We start from the raw sequence: 15,535 nt of genomic DNA on the forward strand, positions 1-15,535 counted from the left end.
GTCAAATTATGGAAAAATTTGTCGTAGGTTTTTTCCTACGGTTAGGCCTACCGTCTACACTAATCCGTCACGAAAACGGAGCTTTTCGAAAACGCTCTTCAAACTGGAGGAATTTCAAAACGCCGGCTTATCAATATTTTGTGTGGACGGAAAACATTTTGAAAACGGGGTTCCTCGAAAACGATGATGTCACGATAATGATTTCCCTGACCGAGTTTTCCTCAAACACAAATCCAAAATTACTGGTGATTGTTGCGCTTTTAACTTCCTCCGGTGTAGTATGGGCGGGAAACATTTGATGCGTTTTCACAGTGAAACCGTTTGCAAATCCCTCCGGCGTAGTGAGGACGGGGCCCCAGTTTTAGCTTTAAGAACATTCGAGCTCCGTCTCTTTCAGGGAGCTAAAAACATTTATCTTGGGTTTGAAATGAGCCTGTTCATATTAGCATAGTTAGCTTGTGGTTACCATTCCTCCTGAGAACTGGCCATGCTTCGGGCATCGAAATTTGCAGTGGCAATTAATTTATACAAGTTGTGAAGTTATCTTACAAACTGGTTGCATAATTCTTAGAGTCGGAAGTCGCTTTCAGCTTCTTCAATGCGTCTTAGAATCAGATTAAAAAAGCTGGCTTTGCTGTACGACCCTTTACGTATGCAGTGACTGATTTCTAAGCTGCTGCAATCAATTTCATTAAAAAAATTCAGCTTCATTCGAAGAAAGTTTCTTGTTATCTTCTTAGCTTTATGTTTGAATTTTCACTAAATGTATGTTTGTTTTTTATTCAGTGTCCAGCGTTACAGTTTCCTGAATTGTGTTAAAATTTGCCGTAAAGTACCTACTGTCTTTTTCATTGTTTGTAAACCCCTCTTTGATAACTGCGCGTACTAATATTTATGACTTGCAAACGAATCTGCAGAGGAAGATCTAAGTACGGTGTGTTATGATTTAATTAATCCCCTGGGGGTGGGACCTTTAAAATCTTGGTACTGTCCTTGGGACGGGAATTTCCCTATAGATGGTTTTCACTGTCACGCAACGAAAAAATAAATCGAAAACTATTCAGTGGATAAAGTCAAGAAATTTTGATATTATAGGAGACAGGTAAAGGAGAAACTTCTCCAATTTTTGGGTCTCTGCGTTTTCCCAAACTTCAGATATTCGTCGAAATGTTTTGCGCAAATTTACAGAGCCTAGTATGGAGCCGCCATGTTGGTGGAGCTCTGTGCTCCACCAACATGGCGGCCAGAAAATAGTGCAAACATCTGGTACTTACTTTGGCTATCTAGGTGACTGATTATCTGAACTGAGCCAACAAACATTTACACAAGCACCTTTCCTAACACTTTAACTCCTAAAAAGGCTAAAAATCATTAGATAAGTGTATATTTCTCCACAAACGCGATCGGAGTGGTATGTCACGCACCGACATAACTCTGAACTTCAAACGGCACTGGTTTCTAAACCAAGCACACTATTGAGCTTAAAAGTTGTAAACAGATTTAAGTTTAGATCCCCTTATGCCTTATGAGGATAAAAATTTTCGTGGCTCTTTAGTTTTGGATTTTGGAATTTGATGACGTCACGTGAAAACGATCTATAGGCCCACGGAAACCACCCGCTATCTCGTTCTGTCTTCTTTGTCAAAGGTTACTCAAAAGTTGCCCACAAATGCCAAAAGTTGCTCCAAAACTTCATAACGTTGCTTATCAACAATTCAACATTCGCCACAATTTGCTATTGTTGACATGATATAACTTTTTACAACCCACCCGGAAGTGAATATTACAATGTCTCGTGTATCTCAGCAAGTAACCGCTGAATATGACTCAATCCTAGCTCCCGCGGACTTTCACTTGTTTATTCAGTCATTTACCATGGACTATCCGATTTTCACTGATTTTTGTTCATCTTGACTGAAAATCACCCCCGTTTAATACGAACTCCATTGGAAGAGTTAAAAGATAAACATCATCATAACATCAGACGATGTCATAACACATGTGAAGCGCTGCAGTTTGGTCGTTGCATCACACATTAATTAAGCAAAGCACAACTTTCTCCAAAACTTTCTTTTTTTTCTCCATAATCTGTCTAATTGACCTATTTAAGTCTCAACCGAGCAAAATTTGGGCCAATAAATGATTTTTTGCATTTCTGTTTAATCGGTAATAAACGTTGAGTTGCTGGGTTTTGTCCACCATATTGTGGCTCTTGGCCAATAAATATTTATCTTAAACTAATTGCGTATAAACTATCATTAATTCACTCTTCAAGGATGCAGAAGTGGATGAGAGGTAGAATAGTTAACCAAATATAGGCCTTAGTTCCAAGGTGATCCCACTCATCACTCCCGGTTTCGGAAATCCCAGAAGAGTCTAAAAGTGGCCAATCCGACGGTGCGGATTTTGTTCTCGTGGGCACAGCCCAAGCGGCTTCTCTGAAATTATTTTAGACTAATGCGACGCGCGTAGTAACGTTATCTGCGGAAGAACTGGGTGCCATGTCTAGCTATAGAAATAACTTAAGAGGGATTACTTTGGGTATAAGGCCTATATGGAGGATCCTTCCTCCTCAATGACAAAACTTAAAAATGTAACAGTAAAATGTAAAATTGCAGTTATTGTCTTCGTCAAACTTGATTTACTATTTAGTTGTGAACCATGATTTCCATAGTTATTACCACCAACAATTATATGAATAGTAAAGACCACTTCGAAAAAGCGCGGTGACCTGGGCCGGCAGTACCGGTGTAATCGTTCGTCAGTTAACGAAAGCTTGCCGGTGCTCTTTATAAAATATACCAGTAGGCAAGAACGAGTCCTTGCACTGATTGCTTGAATGCATATGGAAATACTGGAAATATAACTTGATATTTTGTTTAAATATTTAATATTTTATTTGATATCCTAAAATCACAATAGACTTTTTTTTTCAATCAAAACTTAAGTGACACATTAGGTCTATCACAGATTCCCTAATGAGCAAGAAACCGCATTCAGTCAAGAATTTGGTTTACACTTAATTGGCTGAGAATTCAACACGTTTGCTATTTTTGGACAGGTGAGACTGATCCAGTATTTTAACACACCCTTCCCCTCCCTGGATTTTCTTTCTAAAGAGATGAAATCTTTTTGTTCTTTTTGTTGTTTTTGTAACCTGCGATCAATTCTGGGTCTTTTTTTTTTTTTGCGTTGTATGGCGGAAGAGAAGAAAAAAGGGAACGCCTGATACACTTATTTCACGAGTCGTCTGTAAATGTCCACAGTCTGGACGTTCGTCTGATTGGTGGTTAAACAAAAGATAACAACAAGCTGTATACTGATTGGTTCTTTGACTACACGGTGACCTTCTGGTCTAAAAAGATTTCAGTGATCCAGTTTTAGCTTTAAAAACAGCCAAGCTCCGTCTTTGTTAGGGAGCTTACAACATATCTTGCGTTAATTAGAAATGAGTCTAACAATTAACAAACTTGTGCTAACAAACGATAAGTTATAACAGATCGCAAGGTTGGACACTGGGGCAAAATGACCTGGCATGCTCGAAATTGCTCACGTCATTCCTAACCGTGAGGGACTGGGTACCATGATATTTTCATAGTGAAAGAACCTGCCGGTCAAAAAGGCGGCAATTTAAAAACAGGCATTTCTTTTCATTTCACAAGGCTCAGAAGCTCGTGACAAAATACCTTTAGCTAAGGTTTTTGTCTCAAAGACAGTTCCTATAGAAAAGTGTTGTTTATCAAAATTGTGGCTTTTGCTACAGTTGTAGTCGATGACAGGAGCCCATCACTTGGAGCGTGCAATTATTTTTCCCTTACTGATGCGCACCCATGTAGACCAGAGCGGACCTATTTCGCGGGAAAAGAAGCTTAAAAACAGACCAGTCTGTAAAACTGCCAAGACATAGTCTTAGTATGGCAGCTACACGCTCTCGGTGATGGGCTCCCGTCGACGAGCATTGGTATCGAATTTAAAAGTGTCTGTCCAAAGTTTTTCAGAAGTCATTCCCAGAGCCATGCCTTCGGATATGTGAAAAAGCTTATTTCCGTGCATTGATGGCTGGAAATTCGGAGAAAAAGATGGCTCATTCCTTTCAGTCAGCGCAGTTCCTAACGCTGCCTATGCGCAGTAGTTCGCGACGAGCTAATTAAATCTCTGAGTGGGAGGCTACGAACTGAAATAGAACGCTTAATTGCAGGTTGTTGTTTTTGACGACATACGACCTCATTCAAGCCGCCATCTTGGATTTCATTGCTTTCTGTGCAAGTTAGAAAGTAACATAACGTGCTGAAAAATAATGGATTGTGAAAAGTTGAAATTCTGGCATACTCAAGAAAACTAAAAAGAAGAAAACCACTAACTTTTTTTCAAAAATGCAGAATTTGGCTTAAGTACCGTGTCAAAATGCGGTCGCTCTGACAATGTCAGAAAACGTAGAGAATGAATAAATAACAACTCAAAATTTCTGCTAGAAGTGAATGAACAGCTAATCATAAAAGTTTCAGCATCATAAGTAACATCCCATTTTCAAATTGGGAAAAAGCCTCAAATCAGGTACCTCTTCGTCAAAATTGATTTATTCAACCGTTTTAGCAACGTACTGTCAGGTTTGCATTCTAAGCGTAAATGTTTTTTGAGAACCTCGGTGATCCACCACAAACCAAACATTTTGTAAACCTCGGTATACCTTCGGCGTAGGTACCCTGTGAATATGGCCGTAAGTCAATACTGTGCAGGCCTCTTCTGGAACGATGTTCTTAGTTTTGCCTGTTACTCGTTTTCCATTTCCTACTTCACACTTTTTGTAGCAGCCCCCAACAAGCTCGTCCCCAGGTCTTCTCTCTGACAACAAAGCCTTGACTTCAACCCCGGGCATTCATTTCTCGTTCCCAGTGCTACTCGTCTCAACGTGTCGTTGACGCCGATCACGTGGCCAAAAAAACCGAGGCTCTGGGGATAAGAATGGGCCCTGGCAAGATTTTGTGACGACTTAAGCATTTGGTAGTTTTTAAACATCTTTTGTGCTACTAAAAGTAAGTTCTAGCTCTAAAAAATAAATTTGGCTACGATCGAAGAAGGAAAACATAATTCCAATTTCGTCCCACACTTGTGGCTTGTACGTGTCTAAGGATTTTTCAATATTCCTGCAAGGACACCAAAATGTCGCCTCTTTTATTTCGCCCGGCTTGAATCTTGCCGGGGCAATTCTCGGCCGGAAACTGTTTTCCGGAAAACTCTTAATTATGGGAGAGAGAGAGAGAGAGAGAGAGAGAGAGAGAGAGAGAGAGAGAGAGAGAGAGAGAGAGAGAGAGAGAGAATGCTATTGAAAACGAAACATTTTAATTTTTTTGAAATGGTTTTACCTTACGAGCGCTAGATCTACTCAAAGTGCCAGGTAGTGAGCTTCGCAAGACATTCCGCCAACCTAAATAAGTTCAGTCTTTTTATCCTATATAGCAATCCGGTTAGCTTAAGTTAGCTTAGATAGCGTACGGTTTGCCTCTTTGTTAGAGTTACTGGGGATTTCTTCCTCGCCTGCCTGGCATGCTGGGTGGCCTGTACTTCTTACTAGTCTAACAAAAATGGTTTAACTTAGTTAGCATAGTTAACTTGTGGGTACCATTCCTTGCGAGCACTGGCTTCGGGCTCCGAGATTTGCAATAGTTGATCCAATTTATACCGAGCGGTGGAGATATTTTACAAACTGGGCGCCTAATTCTCAGAGGGTCGGAGCGTCGTTCACTCTCACTTCCACTTCAAACCGTCTTAGAGTCAGGTTGACAAGCTGGCTGTGCTGTACGACCCTGTGCGACGTTGTATACACAAGCAGTGATTGACTTCTAAGCTGCTTTAGTATCGCACCTGGCCATGCTTTACGCGGACTAAGGAAGTAGTGAGATCTCTATTTAAAACGTCTTAGGGTAGACCATTCCTTAATGTCTACCCTTCCACGCCCTATATAGTGGATGAACCGACCAAAGACTGTTCAGGATAACTTACACGTAGATACTCAAAGCGAGCTTATCAAAGTGTGAGGTTGATAATTGCGCTAGGGTGGTCCATGTAATGCTCAATGGAAAATCTAAAAGAGAACAATCTGGGCGTAGCTAGAGCTTTATTTGATAATTTTAAAATGAAAATGACAGCCTTCTTCATTATTATTTCGTCGACTGCACCCTAAAAGAAGATACCTTAACGACTAATAACAGAGGCGTTTCGTCCTGACTGCCCTAAGTGAAACCAAACCCGAGATGTAAAAACCTAAGCGAGACGACGAGCATCCCCAACCTTTTCACATGTGACTGCTCCCTCCCCCATTGGGGCTTAGAGACTCTTAATAACCGCTGTGACTAAAACTTCCTCACTTCCCATTTCCCCGCGGTCTCGATTCTTGGCCGGTGCTAATTAAAAGGATCGCGGCCTCTGAAAACGAGATTGCGTCGTGCCATGAACATCATTCTTGTCCCCAGAGCCTCCGTTCCTTTTTGTCACGTGGTCGGAGAAACGGCGGGGTAACTCAAGTAAGGAGAGTAAGGCAAGAGTTACAGGTGACCTAAGCTAAATCCCTCCTGTTCCTGTGACTCTTTAGTTCTTTCAGGAAAAGAAAAAAAGGAGAGAAAGAAAGAAAGAAAGATCAAAAAAGGAGAGAAGAAAAAATGAAGAAAAGAGAGACAAACACCTAGCCAGAATGACTGATTCTAGGGCTAATTTTGTCCCATCATTTTGTACCACGAATGAGATTTTCCCTTTCTGTACAAAACTCGTTCATGCGTTCTAACAAGTACGCACTGCGGACCTATTGTTTTTAAGATCGTATGCGCTGGGGCTTCTGGGAAAACTCTGAGCTTTCTAGCTCTTTGGTCCCCTGTTCGGAAGTTGTCTTGGTGACATCCTAAAGAAGAATCAAGTTTTTTGCAGCGTGGTTAGTACTGAAACAATCAGTTGTACTCCTTGTTACAGCAGAAATACGTCTGATTATTTTTGTATGGCTTGTTAATCGGTTAACTACAGTAGGATGACTTCCGGTTTAATCGAAGTTGACGTGTGCTTGTGAGCAGTTCATATAAACTGTTCATAGTTATAAATTAGACGAAGTTTTCGGTGTTAATGAGTGTTGTTGTCATCTTACAGGACTCAATCCGTGCAAGTTTACAGTCAAGATGTAATATTTTTCATCGATTTATACTTATTTAAGGTAAGCGTGGTAGATACTGACGAATTTAACAAGTCTAAATCAGTTTTACGAAGCAGCACCCTGCAATATTTATGTCGATCCACTTTTGTGTCTGATTTAGTTCTACACCTGTAAATCAAGGATAGTACAGCCTCTTGATAGGCTGTTGTTTTCTTGTAGTTGCCCTTCTGATAAACTACAGCTGGAAATTGTCTACTGCTAGAAATCGATCTGACCTGCCTGGCCAGCCGGTTGGGAGGGGTGGTCCTTGGCTTTCCACATGTTGGACTGACATTTCACTGTTTTCAAGAGTAAATTTTGCAAATCTTCAAGATTTTAAACGTGTATCAACATGGCATGCCTTTTTCATTAACATGAAGAAATCAGGTGTTTTTTGATCAGTATTAACATTAAAGTTCTTTTTTTTAATGTTGAATCACAGCTTCAACCAGCTCACCTATCACAGCATGATTATAAAATGAGATACATTAACTTTGAACAGTTCAGCTAGTATCAAGAGTCTCTTAAATAAAGGCAACTAAACAACACTCCATGATTATGTTCTGGGGAGAAAAATATTTCAAAAGCAGTAACAACAACAATCCCATTTATTATCGATCAAGTGTCACATTATTGCACATGTGAGTACATGATTGTAGGATTGAACCATATGCTTCTGGATTGAACACATAGCAAGCAAAACAGCTTTTAACCCAGTAACAAATAATAGTAATTATTTGAATCTGGATCAGCAAACAGAATGAAAGTCTGAATTAGCTCAACCATTAAAATACTTTTGAACCAACAAGAAGCTACAGTCTGAATTCAGTGCTTGACAAAAAGTACCCTGAATTAATACCTACTGGTAACTCCTATTACAGCTTTGGTCCCAACCAACTATTCTCCCCACAACTTTGGTGGTGCTAGTTTTCTTTTCCAGTGCAACATCCCCTCCGAATTCATTTAACGATACCTCATAGAGATATTGGCAAAGTAATGTTTAGTTAGTATGGCTTAGGTATCTTGAAAAGCCTTTAAAATTCCCAAAGGTATATCAGGTCTTGACAACACTACAGCTTCAAACATTCTTCACTTATCTAGCAGTGAGCTCTTTGTTTCCAATCAATATTTCCTTTTTTTTGTTGTAGCTTTTACTCCTTCTTTATACCAATCATCGTACAGTTGTATTATGTGACTGACTGTCTTGCAAGTACTGGGAACTACCAAATTCATGAATTTGATTGGCTGAAATCAATATTGACTACAATCTAGATTTTCTCATCTAGACCAGTTGCCTTTTGCAGTGAAAAAGTTGCAAACTAAAATGCGAAAATATTGACTATTTTGTTCTATTAACCAAGCTTAGTCAGTCTGTATGGTAGAATCTGGACCTCGGTCTTGTGTGCAGGCCTCACTGCATTTGGTCTGTACTCAAGACCTCACTCAAGATTGTCCCATACAGAATGTCTGCTTGGTTAATAACAGCTTAATTGAATCTTACTTAACACAACCTTGGTTTCAGGACCTTTTGCAGGGGATTTTTTGACTCAGTAAATTTGATGTAATGGTCGAGCTAGGCTGTAGTTTACAGTAGTTGAATCTGACTCAATAAACGTTTTTTCCCTAAACAATTTGTTGTGGGCATATTATAAAACTGGATTCATTTTGGCTGGATTTGTGAAACATGATTGATTTGTAAAAAATGGACTTGTCAAACATGGATTTGTAGAACATTGATTTGTAAAACAATAGATTTGCAAAACCTGGATTATTTTGTAAAACAAGAATTTGTAAAATGCAATTTGTATTTATTTATTTTAATTCTGGCAGCGCTCCTATCGAAAGTTCAAAAATTAAAATTGGTATTTTTGAAAAGATACTTCAAGCAAGAAATTCAAATTGCCTAGTACTAGTTAGCTTTTCATTTCATTGTCATTCACACTACATTTCTGCCAATTGGTAAATTCCATGTAGTTCTCCCAGAGTGAACATTTCTTCACAGATGATTAACATCCATGCACAAGGAAAATAAATGCTAAAATAATTTATTTGAGGGATGGGCAAATAAGCATCCAAGAGATTGTGTAGATCTACTTTTTTGCAAGAGCTATACTGTCCAGCCATATCAAACAAGTATGGTCGCTCGTGGTGATGTAGAGTTTTATTTTGCTTTGAGAGACAAGATATTGAAACACCTGAATTCAGAACTTAGTTGAAATAATTATGAAGAAGAGAATTTTTTGTACCTGTCAAATATTTTGAATTCTGTAAAATACGGTGTAGTCCTTACGAAAATTTGATCAGAGAAGGATTATCTGCAGTCCTTTTGAATATTACTGACAGCATTACTAGTTCAATTAGCACAAACTACAAGATACACGTAATCTAAAATACTCGTGATTTTTGCTTCCAAGTAAGAAAATTATTTTCACCAGTTTTTCTTCAATCTATACATTACAATCTGTAATCCCCCTATCAGATGTATTGCATCATAGCGGGGGCCAGGAGAGGGAATGTACTCCTTATAGTGTATTAAAGGTGTACTTTTTTCAGGCTGGAGGAATTTTAGGAAAAGGTATAGACTGAAAAGGTTATCCTTTCATATACCTCCCAGCTTGAACTCTGTTTCACATTCCCATAGGATAAATTAGCAATATTACCGATAATGTTCAAAATCTCTGCTCTTATAAAATACCTCCAGCCTGAAAAAGTACACCTTTAATACTCTATAAGGAGTATCCCCTCCTGGTTTCAAGCTGGATTGGCATATGAAAAGGTAACCTTTTCTATCAAAAACATTACAGAAAAGGAAACAGGGTAGAGCCTCCCTGTATAAAACTTTGTTAGGTTCCTCTCCCCCCTCTACCTGGGCATAGTTACAGTGTATATGCCCATTGGATAAAAGTTGTATTGTAAATAAAAACATTCTTTTCATTCACGTACAAGATCAGGGCTATGCAATGTAATCCTTTAATGTCTTATTGCATGAAAAGATGTAGCAGGCACTGTTTCTTCATGGCAGGGTATTATTCTCAGCCAATCGTTTCTAAGTAGCCCTTTCTGAGAGGGATGATGAAACTGTCTCTAAATGATTCTAATATTGGTAGAAGCTGTCCCCATTTACTGGCAAGCTAAGGTCAACTTGTTTACATGTACATTTGCCACAGCATAAAGTACAGTGTGAGTATGAAGTAAACAAGGAAAAAAAATTGTTCAGACATATTCTAGAAATTATCAAGCTGACTGTCTGACTGTCTAAAATGAATGTCCAAATCCTGTGACATATACTTTCTGCCTATAATTTACAATGCAGCTGTTTCATAATCCAGGCATAGTCAATCGATAAACCATAATTGATATTAATAAATAATTAACAATTATTCGCCAAAGGCGAAGTGAACATTGGTGAATATAGCGTCATATAAGGAATCGCTTGACCAATCAGATTGCTGGAAACTCTTTGTTCAGCTCTTAAATTATACTAACAATCGATATTGATTGCTGATAGCGATTGATGAAAATCGATGAAGAAAAAAAGTTGTGAGTTATCGATTGCTGATAGTAATTGACAACGATTAATTCATCGATTGGTATTGATTATTATCTATTGTTATCGGAAATTGTTTTACAAGTTTCACTGATAAAATGTTTGAAAAAATTTGTTTAGAGTCAATTTATCATAGCCTGCATATCTTTTTTGATCATTTCAACATAATAACGAGAATGGCAACAACTGGCATATAAATATTTCGGGCTTCACATCATTTTTTGCTTGTTTACGACACTGGAAGAAGCTCAGCCCAGAGTAGCAGCATAAATTAATCCCTCAAAATAAACAGCAAAGTCAGTGTTCTAGTGATTTCAATTATTTGCAAGGCCTACTCTGGGACCTTAAGTCGCCGTAAGTTAAGGCGACTTTGGGTGATCTAAGGGGACTTTAGGCGTCTTAAGGTGGTATGGTACCCTAAAATGGACCAAAAAGTTTGTTTAAATATGGTGAAGAAAGATCAATTGTGTGCTATTGCACTCAAGAAGAGAAATTAAATTTTGAAAGTTTTACTCAAAATGGTTGCTATGGGAGCCAGTCACAGCCTTTTGAGGGTAGTGTTTTACAGTATTGACGGCAACACTTCCCGCTCTTTTACAAAACAAGATTTGACTTAGGCTCGATTTCTGCCGCTTTCTCGAGTCCGGTCTATGTTAAGTTCGGGGGAGGAGCGCGGGCTCTTTTCCCGAACAGCGGCTGGTAATCGAGCCTAGATTTGACTGTCAAATAAGCATATCGTGCAAGTTTCTGTCTTGCTCTGTGCAATGAACCTAAGTTTTGACAGTCAACTCTTATTTTCAATGCTTTTTACAGGCTTTATTTGGAAATACTGTAACTTTATTTTATACCACACCCAGTGGACAAATCATCTTATGTTACTTGACAGACATTAAGATGTTACGATTTTTTGGTTTATATTATCACTCAGTGACTACACTATTGGTCTTCGATTAACCCAAGTTTTAGGAATTCTACTCAAAAACTTGCAAAGTAGAAATGTTGGCGCAAAGTCAATCGGTACAAAAGTAAACATTTTTCTGAGAAAAATGCACTTTAAGTTTCTTACACGAAGTATTAAGCATTTAACAGGCCACAAATAGCGGTGGGGGAGGTGCAAATTGGATCTCGGGGGAGAGGGTGCAATGATTGTTCTATTTTGTAAAACATTACTGCAGTTGTGGGAAATATTCCTTTTCATAGAGGAAATGAATGAGCCTGTGATGGCAATTCGGAGCTTTTCACAACTAATTACATGTATACCAATCAAGTTGTGCGTGTCCTTAAAGTGCTACTGAAATGAAATTTTCGTGCTCTCTTTTATTAGCCCAATCTATAGTTTCAAACGCGCTTAAAATAATGGTGAACTTTATTTCTGTCAAATTCTAACGGAAAGTGTTTTTTTTTAGCTGTCGAAATCGACTCTTTGGAGCAAAACTGTGTCCGGGCTCTGGAACCGAGTTTAAGGACCTTGTGACGTCACTGGTTGTATTCACGCAAGAAGCGCTATAGATCCTCTCTTGTTTTCACTTGATTTATTCAAGTTTATTCTTCATATTGTCGATACCTACTAGTTTTCTACCTTGTAATTTCTGTCCAGTCTTGACAGGAAATACACATCATAAACGTTGGAGGGCGCCAAAGAGTGTAGATTCACCAAAATGAATGCTACAGATTAGAACAGCTCAGTATGCTTTTCGAACATCTGGAGTACTCGATTAGAGATTTCAAAGACGAGTGTGGTAACTTTTATATCACGTCCTGAAGCCCAAACACGATATTTCGTCGTCTGTTTTCAGCCTGGTTCTGAACTTTCCGGGAACTTTCAAAACCTTTGTGATAAAAGAAGGTATGTTATTAAATCACTATGCATGATAGAAGCTGAATAATTTTTATTGTTGAATAAAAATAATTGTGGTTGAAGTTGAACAAATATTGTTGAATGAAATTGATTTTGGTAGAAGCTGAATAATTATTTTTGTTGAATGAAAATCATTTGGGTTGAAGCTGAACAAATATTTTTGTTGAATGAAAAGAATTTTGGTTGAAGTTGAAAGAAAATGCCTATTGTTGAATACAAATATAAAATGTTGAATGTAAATATATCTTGTTGAACATAAATATAAGTTGTTGAATATGAAGGTGCAAGTTGTTAAATTTTGCTACATTTGGCTAACCATACACGGCCGATGGATTACTTTGAGTTCTTTAGCGCATACTTATGTCTATGATCTTCAATTAATAGTATCCAAGTTCTAAGCAAATCGTTAAAATGCCACTAGTTTGCGCTCCTTTCGAAGGTTTATTGAACAGAATTTGAACTAATTTGCTTATATGACCTTTCGCCGCCGACGTTGTCACACCTTCTCTCGTTTCCTGAAAACATACTTGTAGGGTCATGGCAGCTTAGTTTATCTTTATAGTTTTAAATTCGCTCCCTTCATACAAAAGAAGAGCGTTTTTTAAATTGCTGCTGTTGTGATAACTTGTAGGATGTAACAGATACAACTGGACTAAAGGTCACTGTAGCACAATCTCGTCCGCGGTGAAACTCACAAAGCGTCCGGTTTCCTCGAAGCGAAGCGACTCGAAAACTCGAAGCGTTGTTGCTGCAATTCGCGCAGCAGCACTCCGGATAATATTTTCAAAAGCTGCTTTCTCTTGTTTTCATGTCTTTTTTTTATTTTATGAGTGTAGATATTGTTTAATTGAGTGCTGGCCATTTCACCAAGTGTCCCGATCATTTTGCGATTTAAGAAATTGCACTTGTTTGCTTGCTTACATAAAATATCCTGCAAATATCCAATTAAATAGACTGAAAAGCCCAGGATCGACTCTCCACCTCTTCAAGTCTAAGGCTACTATTATTATCTGCTTTGCAGCTCTGAGATGGTTTTTGGGGGGCTTCGAACAGTATTCTCTTCTCCCATAATCACTCTAAAATTTCAGGCGGCATGAGGGTAATACAACCAATGACGTCACTAGGCTGTTTGGCCGCGCCAAGATGGCCGCCAATTTTGGGCCTAACCAGCCAACTTCGAACGGCTGAAAAAGCAGTTTCGGCTTACAGTATGCGAAAAAAAAGTCCGCAGTGTTTCCAAGTAAGGTTGAAACTTTATTACTAACCAAAAATCTCACGAAAATTTCGTTTCAGTAGCACTTTAAAGTTTTTTTCTAAATAGTTTTGTTCACATATGTTAAAACTAATCTATATTTTTTGTCACGTTCTTATAGTAAACAGTTGCTGCTATGGCCGTTGCTACTGAAAAAGCTTATACCACTGTGCACTTTCCTTAAATTTCAGACTCATGTAGAAGAAAATTCCGCAAGATCCTTTTAAAATGTTTTTGACAAGTTTTCAAGGGTCTTAAGTCTTGTATTTCCAAGAAATTGAATTTTTCATGAACATCGCCATATTTTAGGGTACCATACCCCCTTAAGCTCGACAGGATTTTTCATTTTCATTTGTAACAGAGCGAGTTTGAATTTCCAAGTTTATGCGTTGCGTGAAATTAAAATGGTGGCGTTGCTTAGGTCAAAAGATGAGTTATCGTTTAAGATTTTGCACTAGAATAAGTAAACTATTAATTTCAGTGTGTTAGAGCTCTAGAGTAATAATTTTTCGCTTAAATAGCGAAACTCGAAGACAGATGTTTCTGTTACTTTACAGCTTGTTGGTGCCCCTCCAAGGGGTACCAACATGGTGTCTCCATACAGAGCTCTATAAATTAAGGTGAAACACTTCTCCGAGAAACGCGTGAATGAAAAACCGCTCAGACCTAAATCTTGGTGAGGTTGTTTATATATCAATCATCTATCATATCCCGGATTCTTGACTTAATTTATTGAATGGATACGATTGTTATTTTTGGTGGCGTGACAGTGTAAACGAGCCGCAACTGGGGACAGATGAAATAGTAATTCCATTTTACGCAAAGGTTAGCTCATGTCAATCATCATTCACTGGGAAATCTACGGGTTTGCTCATAGAGCACTTTGATTTTCTTGTGGCTACACTACATTTTAATTGAATCTTACTTTTCGCATCTACACATGGTACTCACTCTCATGTAACACAACCTTTGGTGGGGGATTTATTGACTCAATTTCGGATGTCATGAGCTAGGGCTATAGTTTGCAGTAATTGAATCTGACTCAATTAACCTTTTTTTCTTCCCCAAAACCTCTTGTAATGATCACTTGATAAGTCAGAGCTCTGAGAGTTGTAAATATTTTAAGATTAGTTGACTGCAATAAACGTCTTTGGAAAAGAAAACATTTGTTTGGTCATTTTGTCGGTCTTGTCTACTCGCATAACTTTACGCGTTAGTGACCCCAGGGAGATTATTTTGCAATAACAAAGACGCAATGGAAAAACTCGATTGCCTTTGAACAAACAGAGTTGTTTCGTTCTGCCTATTTAGTTAAAAGACCAAATAGAAATCGATTTATTCGCAATCATAGATTCTTATAATGACTAAGGCGTATATATATCTTATTTGATGTTTTGGTGTGTAGTATCGCGGTATGTTTTTACGAGTTGTGCCGTATTTTGACGAGCCCCTAGGGCTCGTCAAAATACAAACAACGAGTAAAAATACTTCTAATAAGAGATTTATTATCCAACTGCTGTAGTCGATAAATTTATCATTGAAAGAGGGAGAATGTGACAGTTTTGCGTGCGCGCGCCGACCTCTACGGCAAACAGGTTTTCTACTGTACAATATCGCTGTATATTTGTACTGTTATTTGAACAGTATTCGCTGCAGTTGGATAGTAAAAGACGAAACCTCTTGGCTTCAAGGCGCTAAAACTGA

General features: G+C 38.3%; 1 protein-coding gene across 3 annotated transcripts in view; it reads left to right on the forward strand.

The window, feature by feature from the left end:
• The first annotated feature begins 6,828 nt into the window (after positions 1-6,828).
• Positions 6,829-15,535, forward strand: part of LOC110043868 (uncharacterized) — a 54,911-nt gene continuing 46,204 nt past the window's right edge. For 2 of the 3 annotated variants that reach the window (XR_016210157.1, XM_089299044.1), the window contains exons 1-2: positions 6,829-6,922; positions 7,132-7,195. The gene's annotated coding sequence lies outside the window, so the exon portion shown is untranslated. Of the gene's footprint in view, positions 6,923-7,113; positions 7,196-15,535 lie in introns of those variants that run through there. The other variant, XM_089299045.1, reaches the window with a different exon arrangement.

This window comes from Orbicella faveolata, unplaced genomic scaffold (genome assembly GCF_042242905.1).
Source record: "Orbicella faveolata isolate gen_17 unplaced genomic scaffold, um_ofav_v1 contig_34, whole genome shotgun sequence".
Taxonomy (NCBI): Eukaryota; Metazoa; Cnidaria; class Anthozoa; order Scleractinia; family Merulinidae; genus Orbicella; species Orbicella faveolata.